This window comes from Lampetra planeri, chromosome 50, assembly GCF_965212315.1.
Source record: "Lampetra planeri chromosome 50, kcLamPlan1.2.h2, whole genome shotgun sequence".
In the NCBI taxonomy this organism is placed as follows: Eukaryota; Metazoa; Chordata; class Hyperoartia; order Petromyzontiformes; family Petromyzontidae; genus Lampetra; species Lampetra planeri.
In genome coordinates this window covers 6,024,050-6,037,327 of record NC_136156.1, presented here as the reverse complement: position 1 = coordinate 6,037,327, position 13,278 = coordinate 6,024,050, and positions in this window count along the sequence as shown.

Below are 13,278 nucleotides of genomic sequence, written 5' to 3'. Positions count from 1 at the left end.
TTCCAGCTTTACGCGAACTGTGCCCCGAATATATGTCCCTGCTAAACCAAACGTAGAATTGGCTGTGTTCTCTCTGTTGCACTGTTCAGATCAGTTGATAGGAAACCCAGACAATAGTTGGTGGGTTACGTGAGCGGGCCGCACGCTGGAAATAGCGCTTGTGCACCATTCATGACCCCACACAGTGTTGGGTTTATAGGCAGCGTTGAGTTATTGGGCAGTGTTATGTCTATGGGCAGTGTTGAGTCGATGGGCAGTGTTGTGTCTATGGACAGTGTTGAGTCTATGGGCAGTGTTGTGTCTATGGGCAGTGTTGAGTCTATGGTGCAGTGTTGAGTCTTTGGTGCAGTGTTGAGTCTGTGGTGCAGTGTTGAGTCTGTGGTGCAGTGTTGAGACTGGGCAGTGTTGAGTCTATGGTGCAGTGTTGAGTCTACGGCAGCAATGGGAAATGCAGACGGGTCAGCGGGCCATATTAGTGGCCCTACTTCACCACAGCGGGCCACATGCTTGACATTGCGCGTGTCCACCAATCATGAGCCCACTCTTGCCCCCTAGACACACCGAGGCCAGGCCACCACGAGGAGCTGCACGGCTTGATGGTTGCCCACCACTGATTCAGATGATGTCAAGAAACGGACGACATTTTTTAAAAGTTAAATTCTGACAAAGCTGAGGTTAAAGCTCATTGGCTCGCCACGTCAGCTCCGTGAATGTGATAACGTTCGCCTACTTATTGACGGCCACTGTAATCAAACCCCGTCCCGTTATTGTCAACTTGTGGGTAATTCTTGACCCCTGCACTGGCGTTTGAGGCCCATATCCCGTAACTTCTGTAAAGGTGTCCCTTTTCAACCTCCGCTGCGTTGCTCGTCTCTGCTCGTGTGCCTTTCTCTCACTCAGGGGTTGGCAACCGGCACGGCTCTACTGCTTCGTGAAGTTACTCACATTGCATTGCAGCTCTCGAAATATTACGGAGTTTTTGTGTTGTTTTTTTTTTTACCGAATTTTCGAAAAAAATGTCTCATCCTGTCACTTCGGTTACCGACCCCTGCTCGAGCTAATGTTGAGAAGCCGACGCAACGCCTGCATCTCCCCCCCGACTCGACTGTGGCAATGCGTCGCTTGCCGGCGTATCTCACGATCGCTCTCGATGGGCCACGGTGTGTGCAGAAACTCAGCCGCCCGGGTCTTTGACGAGACGTTTGAGCATATTACACCTACACGTTGGCATCTTTGCACTGGCTCCTGGCGGAATTCAGAGTGGAATTTATTTATTTTGGCTTAGTATACTTTATTAAGTTTGTTGAGCCTGCTCGGCCAGGATTGGGCAAAAACCTCGCCGCACTTGTCACCCAGGCAACTGAAGGGCAGGATAGACTGAGTGTTTATAACCTCACATTACAACTATATCAAAACATATTCAAGAATCACAATTATAATTAAAATACATTTTTTAAAGACTTAACATCTCATAAATTGGTCCTTATACCGATACCCGGGACACTCTTGTTCCAGTACTCAATCAGGCTATTATTATTTAATTTGAAACACAGTGGACCACCAACTGAATGCTGCGATGCAAATGATCGTCATGTGAAAGCAGTTCTTGGACACCATCGATCTGGGTGAAAGTACGGAAGGTACATTTCCCCTTCAGGTGATACAAATGTTGATTAAATGAACTCTTAAATTTCGATTTAAAGCTTTCGTGACTGCAGGGATTCATCTTCTTGGTTCTTTCGGTAAAGTCACGTAGAAGGGAAATAATAAAATAAAATAAAACATTATAAAATAAAAAGTGTTTTATTTTTATTATAAATGAACTCTTGTGTATGAACAGGATAGAGTTAATTTGTGGCGAGATGTTAACTCCCTCGCCTGGTATACAGGAGGTCGTGGGTTTGACCCAGACCCTGACGCCTGCTGCTGTATATTTGGAGCTTGCGTGTTCTCCCCGTGGTCGCATGGATTTTTCTCCGGGTCCTCCAGTTTTTTTCCTTCCACATTTAGGATCAACGTGCGTTTTGGAGTATCTGTCTGCTATACATTTCCACACGATAAACCACTTCGCTGAGCTATCATTTGTGGCCAGGTCGCTTCTGCGAAAGAGCTATACAGCTCAGTGGGCCAAAGTTTATTTTATCTTTAGTTTTCTTCTAGCGTATGGCAAGTCTGCGTAAATCACGCGTCCAAGTTCAAGTCTTGCGAGCCTTTTGGCGTCATCTGGTCCAACACCATGTGAGACTAGGCTCTAAGAAAAGCTGTCTCGGGTGTGGACCAATCCATTTCAAGGACATAGCATACATTATCAGAGTTGTCTTTTTTGTTTGCATTGCGACCGCAGGTATTGTGGTCAATGCAAACATGACTCCTTGTAAAAAAAAAAAGGTGTCAGTTTTGTTGCCAGAGAAAAGGGTAAAAAGAAAACAATTTTCTGTGAGTCTTGTGACAGCTTCGGGAGTCAGCGCGACAAATACTGCTCGATCCGCCGCAGAGCGGGCGTAGGAGGCAGTTGTTCACGATGCGGTGGTTACATTGTCCGGTTCGTGTGGGCCGCAGTCACGCCGTGTGGGTTGTCTTTGAATTCTCCGCTTGTGGAGGGGGAGGTGTGGGCGCAGCAGCGAACGGTTTGCCGTTCTGAAACGGTTGACGGAGGAGCACCGTACGGTTTTCGTGGTTAGCGGTGGTGCTCAGCAAAAAAAAAACACGGTGGCTTTGAATGGCCTGGCATCTATCTAGCTCGGTGACCTCCTCTCACGCGGCACTCCTCATCCTCGGGGTGGCAGGGGCGGTGTCATGCTCCCTGGTGCTCTGAGGCCACCGCTCTCCACGCCGCGGTCTCAACGAGGGGGGACGCTCTCGCCGATCGTTGTACCGGGACTGTGTTGAGCAACTCTGCCACTCTGGGTGTGTGTCTGTGTGTGTGCATGGATGGACAGTGACTTTGTCAGCATCTCTGCACCTACGATTTAGCACGGTTGGCTACGTACGGCAAGAAAGAAATTCGACATACACGTTGAAATCCAATTTCAAAAAAACAATGTTTTTTTAAATTAATTAGCATGTCATGTAGTTTTATTGTATTTTAGCTGTACTGTGTGTTATTTTATTGTTGCCTTTTATTGTAGTTCTTCATTTGATCTATGTTGCGAGTGTAGTTATTGATATTGTCAACTTTTATTCTATTTCGTTTGGAATGTATTTATACTTGCGAGTCAATTTTTTTGTTGTACATGACGCTTTGAGATTTCGTTATGAAAGGTACTTGATAAAACCAATACTATTGTAGTAACGCTTACGACTCGTTCACACCGGAGTTGGAGGCACACTTGTTTATTTAACACCAACGTTGTGACATACACATTTGAGGGGGTATCGGCCCCCTCACCCGTCTATCTGAGGACACACCTCTCTAGCTAACCCTAGCCTGCCTCTGAGTCCTCCACTAATGGGCTGGGGGAGGCTATCTTGGCCCGACACTGGTCAGTCGGGCCCGGTACCCAGAGTCCAGACCAGCACTGGCTCTGGCCCTGGTACCACGCCACTGGCTCGAGCCTGCGCGGTCCTGATAAGGACGGCGTACCAGGGGGAGTCCAGGGCTCTCTCTAAGACGTCTTCCGTCTTCTCTCCTTTAGCTAAACATCACTCCCGAGCCTCCCGATACATTCCCCTTTTATACACCCCCCTCCCTGAGGGGTGGGGCCCCGGGGGATCGTAACGTCCGAAGCGCGGACGTCGTAGAGGGCACCTGCCCGTGCACTGACGTAGCCCCGCCCACTGTGCTTGTTTACCATAGGCTGCCATGCATAACGGGCTCTCTGTAACAGCCCTACATCATTCCCCCCCACATAGCATGCAGCCGTCCCGGCTGCCAACATACAAAAATTTGACAATAAAGGTGCCTTCACCCCCTCACGTGTGCCTCACTATTTTTGAACCATAACAGGAACCAGAACAAGACACAACAACAAGATGAGAAACAACCCGTCGCACCCCCCCGAATAAATACGAATTCCGTAAAAAAAACAGCTTATATACAACCAGCAGGGAACCCACCCCGCACACACAACAAACGGTGAACCCAACATATGTACATCCGAGGAGCGGGAAACACACCATCCACACAACACCCAATAAACACAACAGCTATGTACACATTTTCCGGCCTCACAACAGTTTGCGCATTTTAGCGCGCGTCCTTGCAGCGGGCCCCTCACACGGGGTAACCCCGCGTGGCGGACCATCAGGTGGCGACTGTCCGTCTTGAGGTGAGCATTCCTCTGACTCCGCGTGACCCTCGGCATCCGCAGGAGGGGTGATCGGGCGTGAGCCCGTCACTCCTAATGCTCCTGAAGGTGGCACAGCCGGCAAGGCATTAGGTGAGAGCGACGGAGACGGACCCAGCAAGTCGGCCGACCCCCCACATGTTTGGCCACGCGCGTGTGAAGTGGGGTTGTGTACCGCAGCGAAGGGTTTTAATCTGGAGGGGTGCACGAACCATCGCCGCTTCCCCCACTTGATGCGCACGCACTGCGGACGTAACACCTCCACCACTTCCACAGGGCCCCGCCACGGCCGCACCAGTTTAGAGGAGGTTGCCAGTGGCACCTGGGGGCAGTGCAACCATGCCTTGTCCCCCGGCTTCCACTGCAGCATGTGCGCTCGACTCAATCTGAGGCGCTCATTTGCCTTCTGACGGAGGTCAGAGTTTTGCATTGCAGCATCCCGTGCCTCGGTCAATTTGTCCAGATTAAATTTAACGTGGTCAGCCAGATTAGTTTTTCCCTGCGGCACAGGGATCCGCAACTGGGCACGAACAGGCGGGTCTGGTTCTCGGCCGTACATGAGGTAAAAGGGAGAAAACCCCGTAGCCGCATGGGGTGCCATCCGGTACGCCGCCAAGACCCCCTGAATTTGTAGGTCCCAATCCGTTTGCGAGTCCGAAACTTGTTGTGATAACATGGACGAGATGGTGCGATGCAAACGTTCGACCATCCCGTCAGTTTGTGGGTGATATGGGGAGGTCCGAATTTTCTTTGTGCCCAGGAGATCGCAGACTTGTCTGAGTAGTTTACCGGAAAAATTTCTGCCCTGGTCGGTCAGCAGCCTCTCCGGAGCACCTTTGTCCAGGACATAACCCTGAACAAAGGCCTCCACGATGGCTGCTGCCGACTGGTTGGCCAGAGGCCAGGCCATAGGCCAGCGTGTAAAATACTCGACACCCGTCAACAAATATCTATTCCCTCTGGGGGTGGCGGGGAATGGTCCCAAAATGTCCAGAGCGACCAGCTCGTTTATCCTGGACACTTTGATCGATTGCAAGGGCGGGTTAGACTCCCGTGCCGGCGGTTTGCGTTGTGCACATTGAGGGCACGATCCCAACAAATCCCCAACATCCCTCGTCATGCCAGGCCAGTAAAAATCAAGTTGCAGCAAGGCGAGAGTCTTTTGGGTCCCCAGGTGTAGGAGGCGCTCATGAGCGGCCCATACCACCCTACCCCGCAACCCAGTAGGGACAACCAGCCGATGTCGACGTGACTTCCCGTCCCAATGCATTAGCAGACCTTGGCACATTTCCCATGCGTCGGAAGCACCTCTTTTTCCCCCCGCCGCACCGCCAACGCGACGTCGCCACCCGAGGAGGGAGACATCCTCCATCTGGAGGCGCCCCCATTCAATGACGGGCAACCCCAACAGGGAATCTTTGCCCTGTTGTTCGATCGAATTAGGAACCATTGCGTCGTTGGCGGCCGCCAAGACAGGTACCGATGTGTCCCCTGGAGGCCTGCAACGTCCAGACCCCAGGAGGCATGCACACTCGGAGGTGGTTGGCAAGCGTGACAGAGCGTCCGCGTTGGTGTGGCGAACGCCCTTACGGTATGTGGTTTGGAAATCGTAATCCTGGAGAACCTCCAACCATCGGGACAATTGTCCCGATGGCTGTTGAACCCTCAGGGCGTACTGCAGTGCCGCATGATCTGTGCGGACGGTGAAATGCCGACCGTACAGATATGGGCGATACTGTTGGACGAAATGGACAATTGCCAACAGTTCCCTACGGGTGACACAATACCGTTGCTCCGCTGGAGACAACACCCGACTGCCGTACGCAACCACACGTTCCACGCCGTCAACCACCTGGGAGAGCACGCCCCCAATACCCGTGTTGCTCGCATCGGTGTCGAGCAAGAACGGTTTTGAAAAATCAGGGTAAATCAGGGGAGGAGCGTTTACCAAAGCGTCCCGAAGGAAGCAAAAAGCAGCTTCCTCCTCCTGACCCCAGCAGAACCGAACCCCTTTAGATGTCAAAGCATGTAGGGGTTTGGCGATAGTCGCAAAATTAGCGACGAAGCGTCTATAATACGACGCAAACCCAATAAAACTCCTAACCTCTCCCACTGAGGTGGGAGTCGGCCAGGAGCTTACACACTGCGTTTTGGCGGGATCGGTAGAAATACCTGAGCGCCCCACGATGTGCCCCAAATAACGCACCGACTCGCGTAACAAATGGCATTTTTGGGGCTTAAATTTCAAATTAGCAGCCCGCATCTTTAGGAAAACCGCCCGCAACCTCTGGAGATGTTCATCAAAAGTTTTGCCAAAGACAATGACGTCATCCAAATAAATCAGGCACGACTCCCATTGCAAACCAGCCAAAACCAATTCCATCAACCGCTGGAAAGTTGCCGGCGCTGAGTGTAAGCCCATCGGCAACCGGTTGAATTGAAACAGACCGTGCGGAGTACGGAAAGCAGTTTTAGGCTTTGAATCATCGTCCTGAGGAAGCTGCCAGAATCCCGAAAGTAAGTCCAATGTGGAGAAGAATCGCGCTCCCGCCAAGGCGTCAAGCGATTCGTCCATCCGTGGGAGCGGGTATGCTTCGGCAACCGTAATTTTATTAAGGCGCCGAAAGTCAACGCAAAACCGCAACGAACCGTCCTGCTTCTTAACCAGGACGATCGGCGCTCCCCAAGGGCTGTTGGAGGGAGAAATGATGTCGGCGGCTAGCATGTCATCAACAGCCGATTTGACATGGTCCTTTTCGGCGGGACTCAACCGAAAAGGATTTTGGCGTATTGGAGCGCTGTCACCCGTATCAATATGGTGACGCAGCAGATGAGTGCAGCCCAAATCGTATTTATCCCGACTGAAAACGTCGGAAAATTCCCTCAGTAGTGTCTTAAGACGTTGGCGCTCTAAATTTGACAGGTCCGTCGATCCCGCGCAAAGCGCCTCGAGCCACCCTTCATCGCTGTCTGAATGTGGTCGCGGTGCAGGGGCAGCGCCGACATGACTCGCGACGGGTTCCTCACAGGGCACCGGCGTTGCGTGAGCAAGCACGGTCCCCTGTGGGACCACAACCGTCTGCGAGCCCACATTGAGGACCGCGATGAAGGGTTCTCCATCCCCTCTCACTATGGTCTGGGCCGGGAGTAAATTAGGTCCACTGACCCCGGCCCTAGACGGTCCCAGCAGAACCCCTTGAGCCCCAATGCCCTTAGCGAAGGGCCGCCGAAGTCTCAAAGGAATTAACATTTGCGCCCCCGGAGGAACGCGCACCGTTCTATCTACGAACGCCGGCACCGTCGCGAACGCCGTCCGGCTCGTAGCGGGGGATGGCAAAAACGCCATGCGTCGGCCCGATGGGAGCTCAATGCATCCCTGGTCGATTAATATCCTAATCGGCATTTTGGCCAGGAAATCCGTCCCCAGCAGGCACGGAACCGCCAGCGAGGAGGAAACAAAAATCGGCCCAGATAATTTAATATCCCCGACACAAATTTGGGCTCGAATTTGTCCGATGATGCCAAGTGAACCCCCGTTAGCAGCAAAGAATGGCACATTAACAGGCATCAAAGGACGGCTCTGGGCAGGGAGAATGTTATAAATCAACTCCGAAATAATGGTCGCCGATGCTCCTGTATCGACCAGGATGCGCACCTCCACCCCATCGATGTGACCCACAACGGCCGACGACCCCGACGACGCGGCTACAACCCGATGGGCCAACACGGACCACTGGCTGGGTTCAATGTGAGTACCCAGAGCGGTGCATGTTGGTGCCATGGTACGCGATATTGGCCCCCCCTTCGCTGCGGTGTTTGAGTGTGCGACGGGCGTGTGCGTGGGCCAAACATGAGGGGTGCCGCGACTCGCCGGATTACGATGGTGGAGCTTGTGACGAGGGCCGGCGTCCCGTTGAGGTGTCGTCCCGCGCTGCCGAGGAGAGCGGCACCCCGAGGCGACGTGGCCCCGGATGCCGCAGTTGTAGCAGCGTGGAAGCGCTGGTGGCGACGATGGACGTTGTAGATGGCTTGAACCGGCCCGGTCCTCCCGCGCTCCCGCTCCATGCTGCCGTCGATGGTTGATGGCGCAAACCTCTTCCGCCGGGAGGGTGGCCGCAGCGACGGCGCGCCCGCTCGCCGCCTTGCTGGCCTTCCGTCGTTGAGAGGACAGGTTTGCGTGGAGGAGACGGGCCGCTTGGAGGGAGCACATCTCTGCATCGTCCTGTGCGACAATGACGATGTCTAAGTCGTCCGCCAGCAAAAGTATCTTTTCTGTCACCATGGCGTCGACCCCCTCGTCGTCCATTCGTGGAAAGGCTTCCTTTGCCAGCGCCAGGAGGCTTGTACGGTACGCCAGGGGCGACTCCTTCGTCCCCCGCTGGCGATCGTAAAAGAGTTGACGACAGTCCGATGGTGGCCCATACACAGCGGACAGCACTTGCATCGCCTTCCGCAGCGTGGAACGCCTCTCCTTCGTTGCCGATGTTAGTGTGGCGAGGGCGTCGCTGTCGAGGAGTGCTGGCAGTGCTCGGAGAGCCTCGGCGTCTGTCCACTGTGCCATCTCCTGGTGAGCGAGGAAGCGCCGCTGGAAGCCGCCCCAGTCGCCCTCCTCGCCCACAAATTCTTTGAGCGGCGGCAGTCGCTGATGTAAGGCAGCGGCTGCAGAGGACGATCGCGCTCCCTCGTCTCCCTCACTCGACTCAGCGTCGGCCCGAAGCAGCGATGGCATCGCCGGTCGCACCCGTGGTGACGCGGCAGACACTGTACTCCCGCCGTTGGACGCGATGCTTAGAGCGGCCACGCCCTCAACAGCAGCTGCGGCGATGGCGGGAGTTTCAAAATGTTGCTCCGTTGAAATGGCGGGAAGGCGCTGTGGTCGTTGGCTGCTGTCGCCTCGTGGCGGTCCCGCAGCCCCCAGCTGCGTGATGTTGTCGAGCATGGCGGCTGCGGCGTACAGCAGCTCGGCCAGCTTCGCGTGCGCCTGCCTCAGCCCCTCCGTCGACGGCTCCCCTTCCTCCAGCTGCTGTGGCGTGGATGCACCCAGCCCCGGCTGCTCGATGGCATCTTCAGCCATCTCGGGCCCTCCAACTGCAGCGGTGTCCTCCGCCCCTGGTACTCCGACTCGAGTCGTCCGGCGTGTATCCATGTTCGTACTTTGTTTCACTTCTGACGCCAGATGTAGTAACGCTTACGACTCGTTCACACCGGAGTTGGAGGCACACTTGTTTATTTAACACCAACGTTGTGACATACACATTTGAGGGGGTATCGGCCCCCTCACCCGTCTATCTGAGGACACACCTCTCTAGCTAACCCTAGCCTGCCTCTGAGTCCTCCACTAATGGGCTAGGGGAGGCTATCTTGGCCCGACACTGGTCAGTCGGGCCCGGTACCCAGAGTCCAGACCAGCACTGGCTCTGGCCCTGGTACCACGCCACTGGCTCGAGCCTGCGCGGTCCTGATAAGGACGGCGTACCAGGGGGAGTCCAGGGCTCTCTCTAAGACGTCTTCCGTCTTCTCTCCTTTAGCTAAACATCACTCCCGAGCCTCCCGATACATTCCCCTTTTATACACCCCCCTCCCTGAGGGGTGGGGCCCCGGGGGATCGTAACGTCCGAAGCGCGGACGTCGTAGAGGGCACCTGCCCGTGCACTGACGTAGCCCCGCCCACTGTGCTTGTTTACCATAGGCTGCCATGCATAACGGGCTCTCTGTAACAGCCCTACACTATAATAATGATTATAGACCCTAGCATAGATTGGTAGACTTGCATCGAGACCCGTAGGCTGACACAGAGATCCATAGACTTTCATTGAAAACCCATAGACTTACACAGAGACCCATAGACTCACATTGAAAACCCATAGACTCACACGGAGACCCATAGATCCACATAGACTCATAGACTCACATTGAAAACCCATAGACTCACACAGAGAACCATAGATCCACAGAGACCCATAGACTCACATTGAAACCCCATAGACTCCAACAGAGACCCATAGACTCACAATGAAAACCATTGACTCATACAGAGACGCATAGGCTCACAACATAGGCCCACACATATGTATGTTGAACTTCTTTCGCACCATACATAGCCAACCGTGCTAATCGGAGGTGCATGAGAACGACATCAACAAACTAAACAAAATAAATCAGTTCTAAAGAAATTAGTTTTCAATCGAGAAATCCCGTTTTCAAATTACTTTCACATCTGCCAATCGACTCTCATAGAGGCCCATAGACACACATACGAATCCATCGACTCGCACAGAGACCCCACGACTAACAAGGGGGCTGTGAAAATGCCACAGGGGGAGTCCAGGAAGAGTAGAGGGAGCCAGAGGGCTCTGATGGGTGGATGCGTTGGAATGAACACGGTGGATGTATGTGTGTATGTATGTGTGTTGAACTTCTTTCGCACCGTACGGAGGTGCGATTTAACCGAGAGCAGAAGAGGGGCACAACGCGCGGAGACAGAACGTCCAAATTATCCGGCCACGTGCAGCAGCGGGGCTCGTGGATGCTTTGGGAAGAGGGCGTTGTTTTGATGGTTGGAAAATGCCCCCTTTGCTCAAGGTGCCACTTTTACGATGGGGGGGTTTGTGCATTAACAGAAGATGGTCTCTCTCTCTCTGATGAAATCAGGCGATCTCTCCTTGACCCCCACGAGTTAAACATTAACGGCAGGCAGAATTTGTGTTGTATTTCTTTACAAGTACGTGACGAGAGAGTGTGCGGACGTGTGTGCGTGTACGCAGTGGAGGCGCACACACATATAGGGTAGTGGATCGGTTGGCACGCTGCGCTACGATCCTGGCCACCCGAGTTCGATTCCCGCTCACGGCTGAAACCACCAGTGACGATTATCTGAACCGGTCCTGTGTGCTTGCGACCCAACGTGTGAGTCGATGAACGAGGGCGTGTGGGTGTGTCAATGTGTGTGTGTGTGTGTCACTGTGTGTGTGTCAATGTGTGTGCGTCAATGCGTCTGTGTGTCAATGTGTGTGTGGGCGAGGTTTAAGACTGTGACTCATGCAGCTGCAATGGCTGCTTTGGGTACGCGGTCCAGACCTCCCCAGAAACCCTGGCTGACGGAGGAGGTGTTCAGGTTAATTGAGAAAAAGCGACAGGCCCACTCTCATCGCCTACAGCATCCCACGTCAGAGAATGAGGAGGTTTACCGCAGCCTTCGCTCGGAGGTTCGAAGAGCCGTAAGGAGCTGTAAGGATGGGTGGTGGTCGCGGGTTGCTGAGGAGATGGAGTCTGCCTCAGTGGCCCGCGATCACAAATCACTATTTAACTCCATCAAAAAAGTAACCTGCAGCGCCACACCTATTACCATCATTAGAGGAAAAAACGGTGATCCAATCTCCGACCCCCAGGAACAGGTTTGCAGATTTGCTGAGCATTTCTGTGAGGTCCTGGGGGAGGGAAAATCTCTCAGCCAGGAAAACATCATGGCACAAAGTGGGGATAACCCTGCTGAGGCTGCGGTGCCTCAAATATTGGAAGAGGTCACCCCCTGTGAGTGGCTGGCTGAGGTACCAGCTGTTGAGGAAGTACTGAGGGCGATCCGGAGTCTGAGACAAGGGAAGGCACCGGGCAGAGATGATCTCCCAAGCGAAATGCTGAGGGAGGGTGGCGTTTGTGCACAGACTGCCCTATATGACATCATAACAACAGTCTGGACCACTGGACGGATTCCGCAGGACTGGAAGGATGCCCTGGTGGTCCCCCTCTTTAAGAAGGGGGACCGTACCGACTGTAACAACTACAGGGGCATCTCACTCCTCAGTGTGCCAGGTAAGGTCCTGGCAAGGATTATTCAACATCGCCTTGCTAGGCACGCTGAGGAGAGGCTTGCGGAGCCCCAATGCGGTTTCAGGAAAGGGCGGTCCTGCACAGATGCCATATTTTCTGTCCGTCTGCTACAGCAGAGGTGTAGGGAATTCCAAAAAGACCTACATCTCTGCTTTATTGACCTGGTCAAGGCCTATGATACCATCAGTAGGACTGGGCTCTGGGTTGTTCTTCGTACTTTCGGAGTCCCTGACCCTCTGCTCACGATCATTAAGGACCTTCATGATGGTGAGCGGGCCCGGGTAAAACTACGTGGCCGGGAGTTGGAGCCTTTCCCTGTACACCTTGGGGTGCAAAAGGGATGTCCTCTGGCTCCCACATTATTTAACATCGATTTCGACTGCGTAGTTCGTGAAGCCTTCAATAGCTGTACCGGGGGAATTACCATTTGGTACAGATATAATGGGAGGCTGATCGACGCCCGGGTGCGATCAAGGGATGGCTCCCTATTGGTCAACCACGTTATGTATGCCGATGATTTGGTAATAGCTGCTCATTCAGAAGAGGAGTTGGAGACGCTGCTGCTGAGACTGGAGCGTGCCACTAAGAGGTGGGGCCTTACCATCAGCCCCACCAAAACTAAGCACCTGCCTGGGTATTTTGTACCATCGGGCACTCCACCCCCACAACTCCCAATCGGTGATGGGGCAGTTGTGGAGAGAGTGGAGAGTTTCCCATACCTGGGCAGTGTGCTTATGACCGGCTCCAGTTTATCAGCAGAGGTCTCACTCCGAATCAGTCGAGCGGCAATATCTTTTCATCGGTTGCGTAACGCTGTGTGGAAGCTACCTGGTCTGTCGCTCCGCACGAAGCTTCAGGTCTTCTCGGCCACGGTCATTCCCTCCCTTCTCTACGCTTGCGAAACGTGGACCCCCCTAGTGGAGCATCTTCGCCGGTTGGAAACATTTAGGCTGGCCTGCCTACGATCCATCCTGGGTTTAACCAGGCTGGATTGTGTGAGGAGCTCACAAGTCCTTGAAAGATCTGGGCAAAGTCCCATCAGTGAGCTCCTCCGGCAGGCAAGGCTGCGTTGGCTGGGTCATGTAGCCCGCATGCCCAGCCACCGCATGCCTAAACAGCTTTTGTTCGGCCGGATCGAGGGGGCTAAACGGGCGCGGCACGGGCT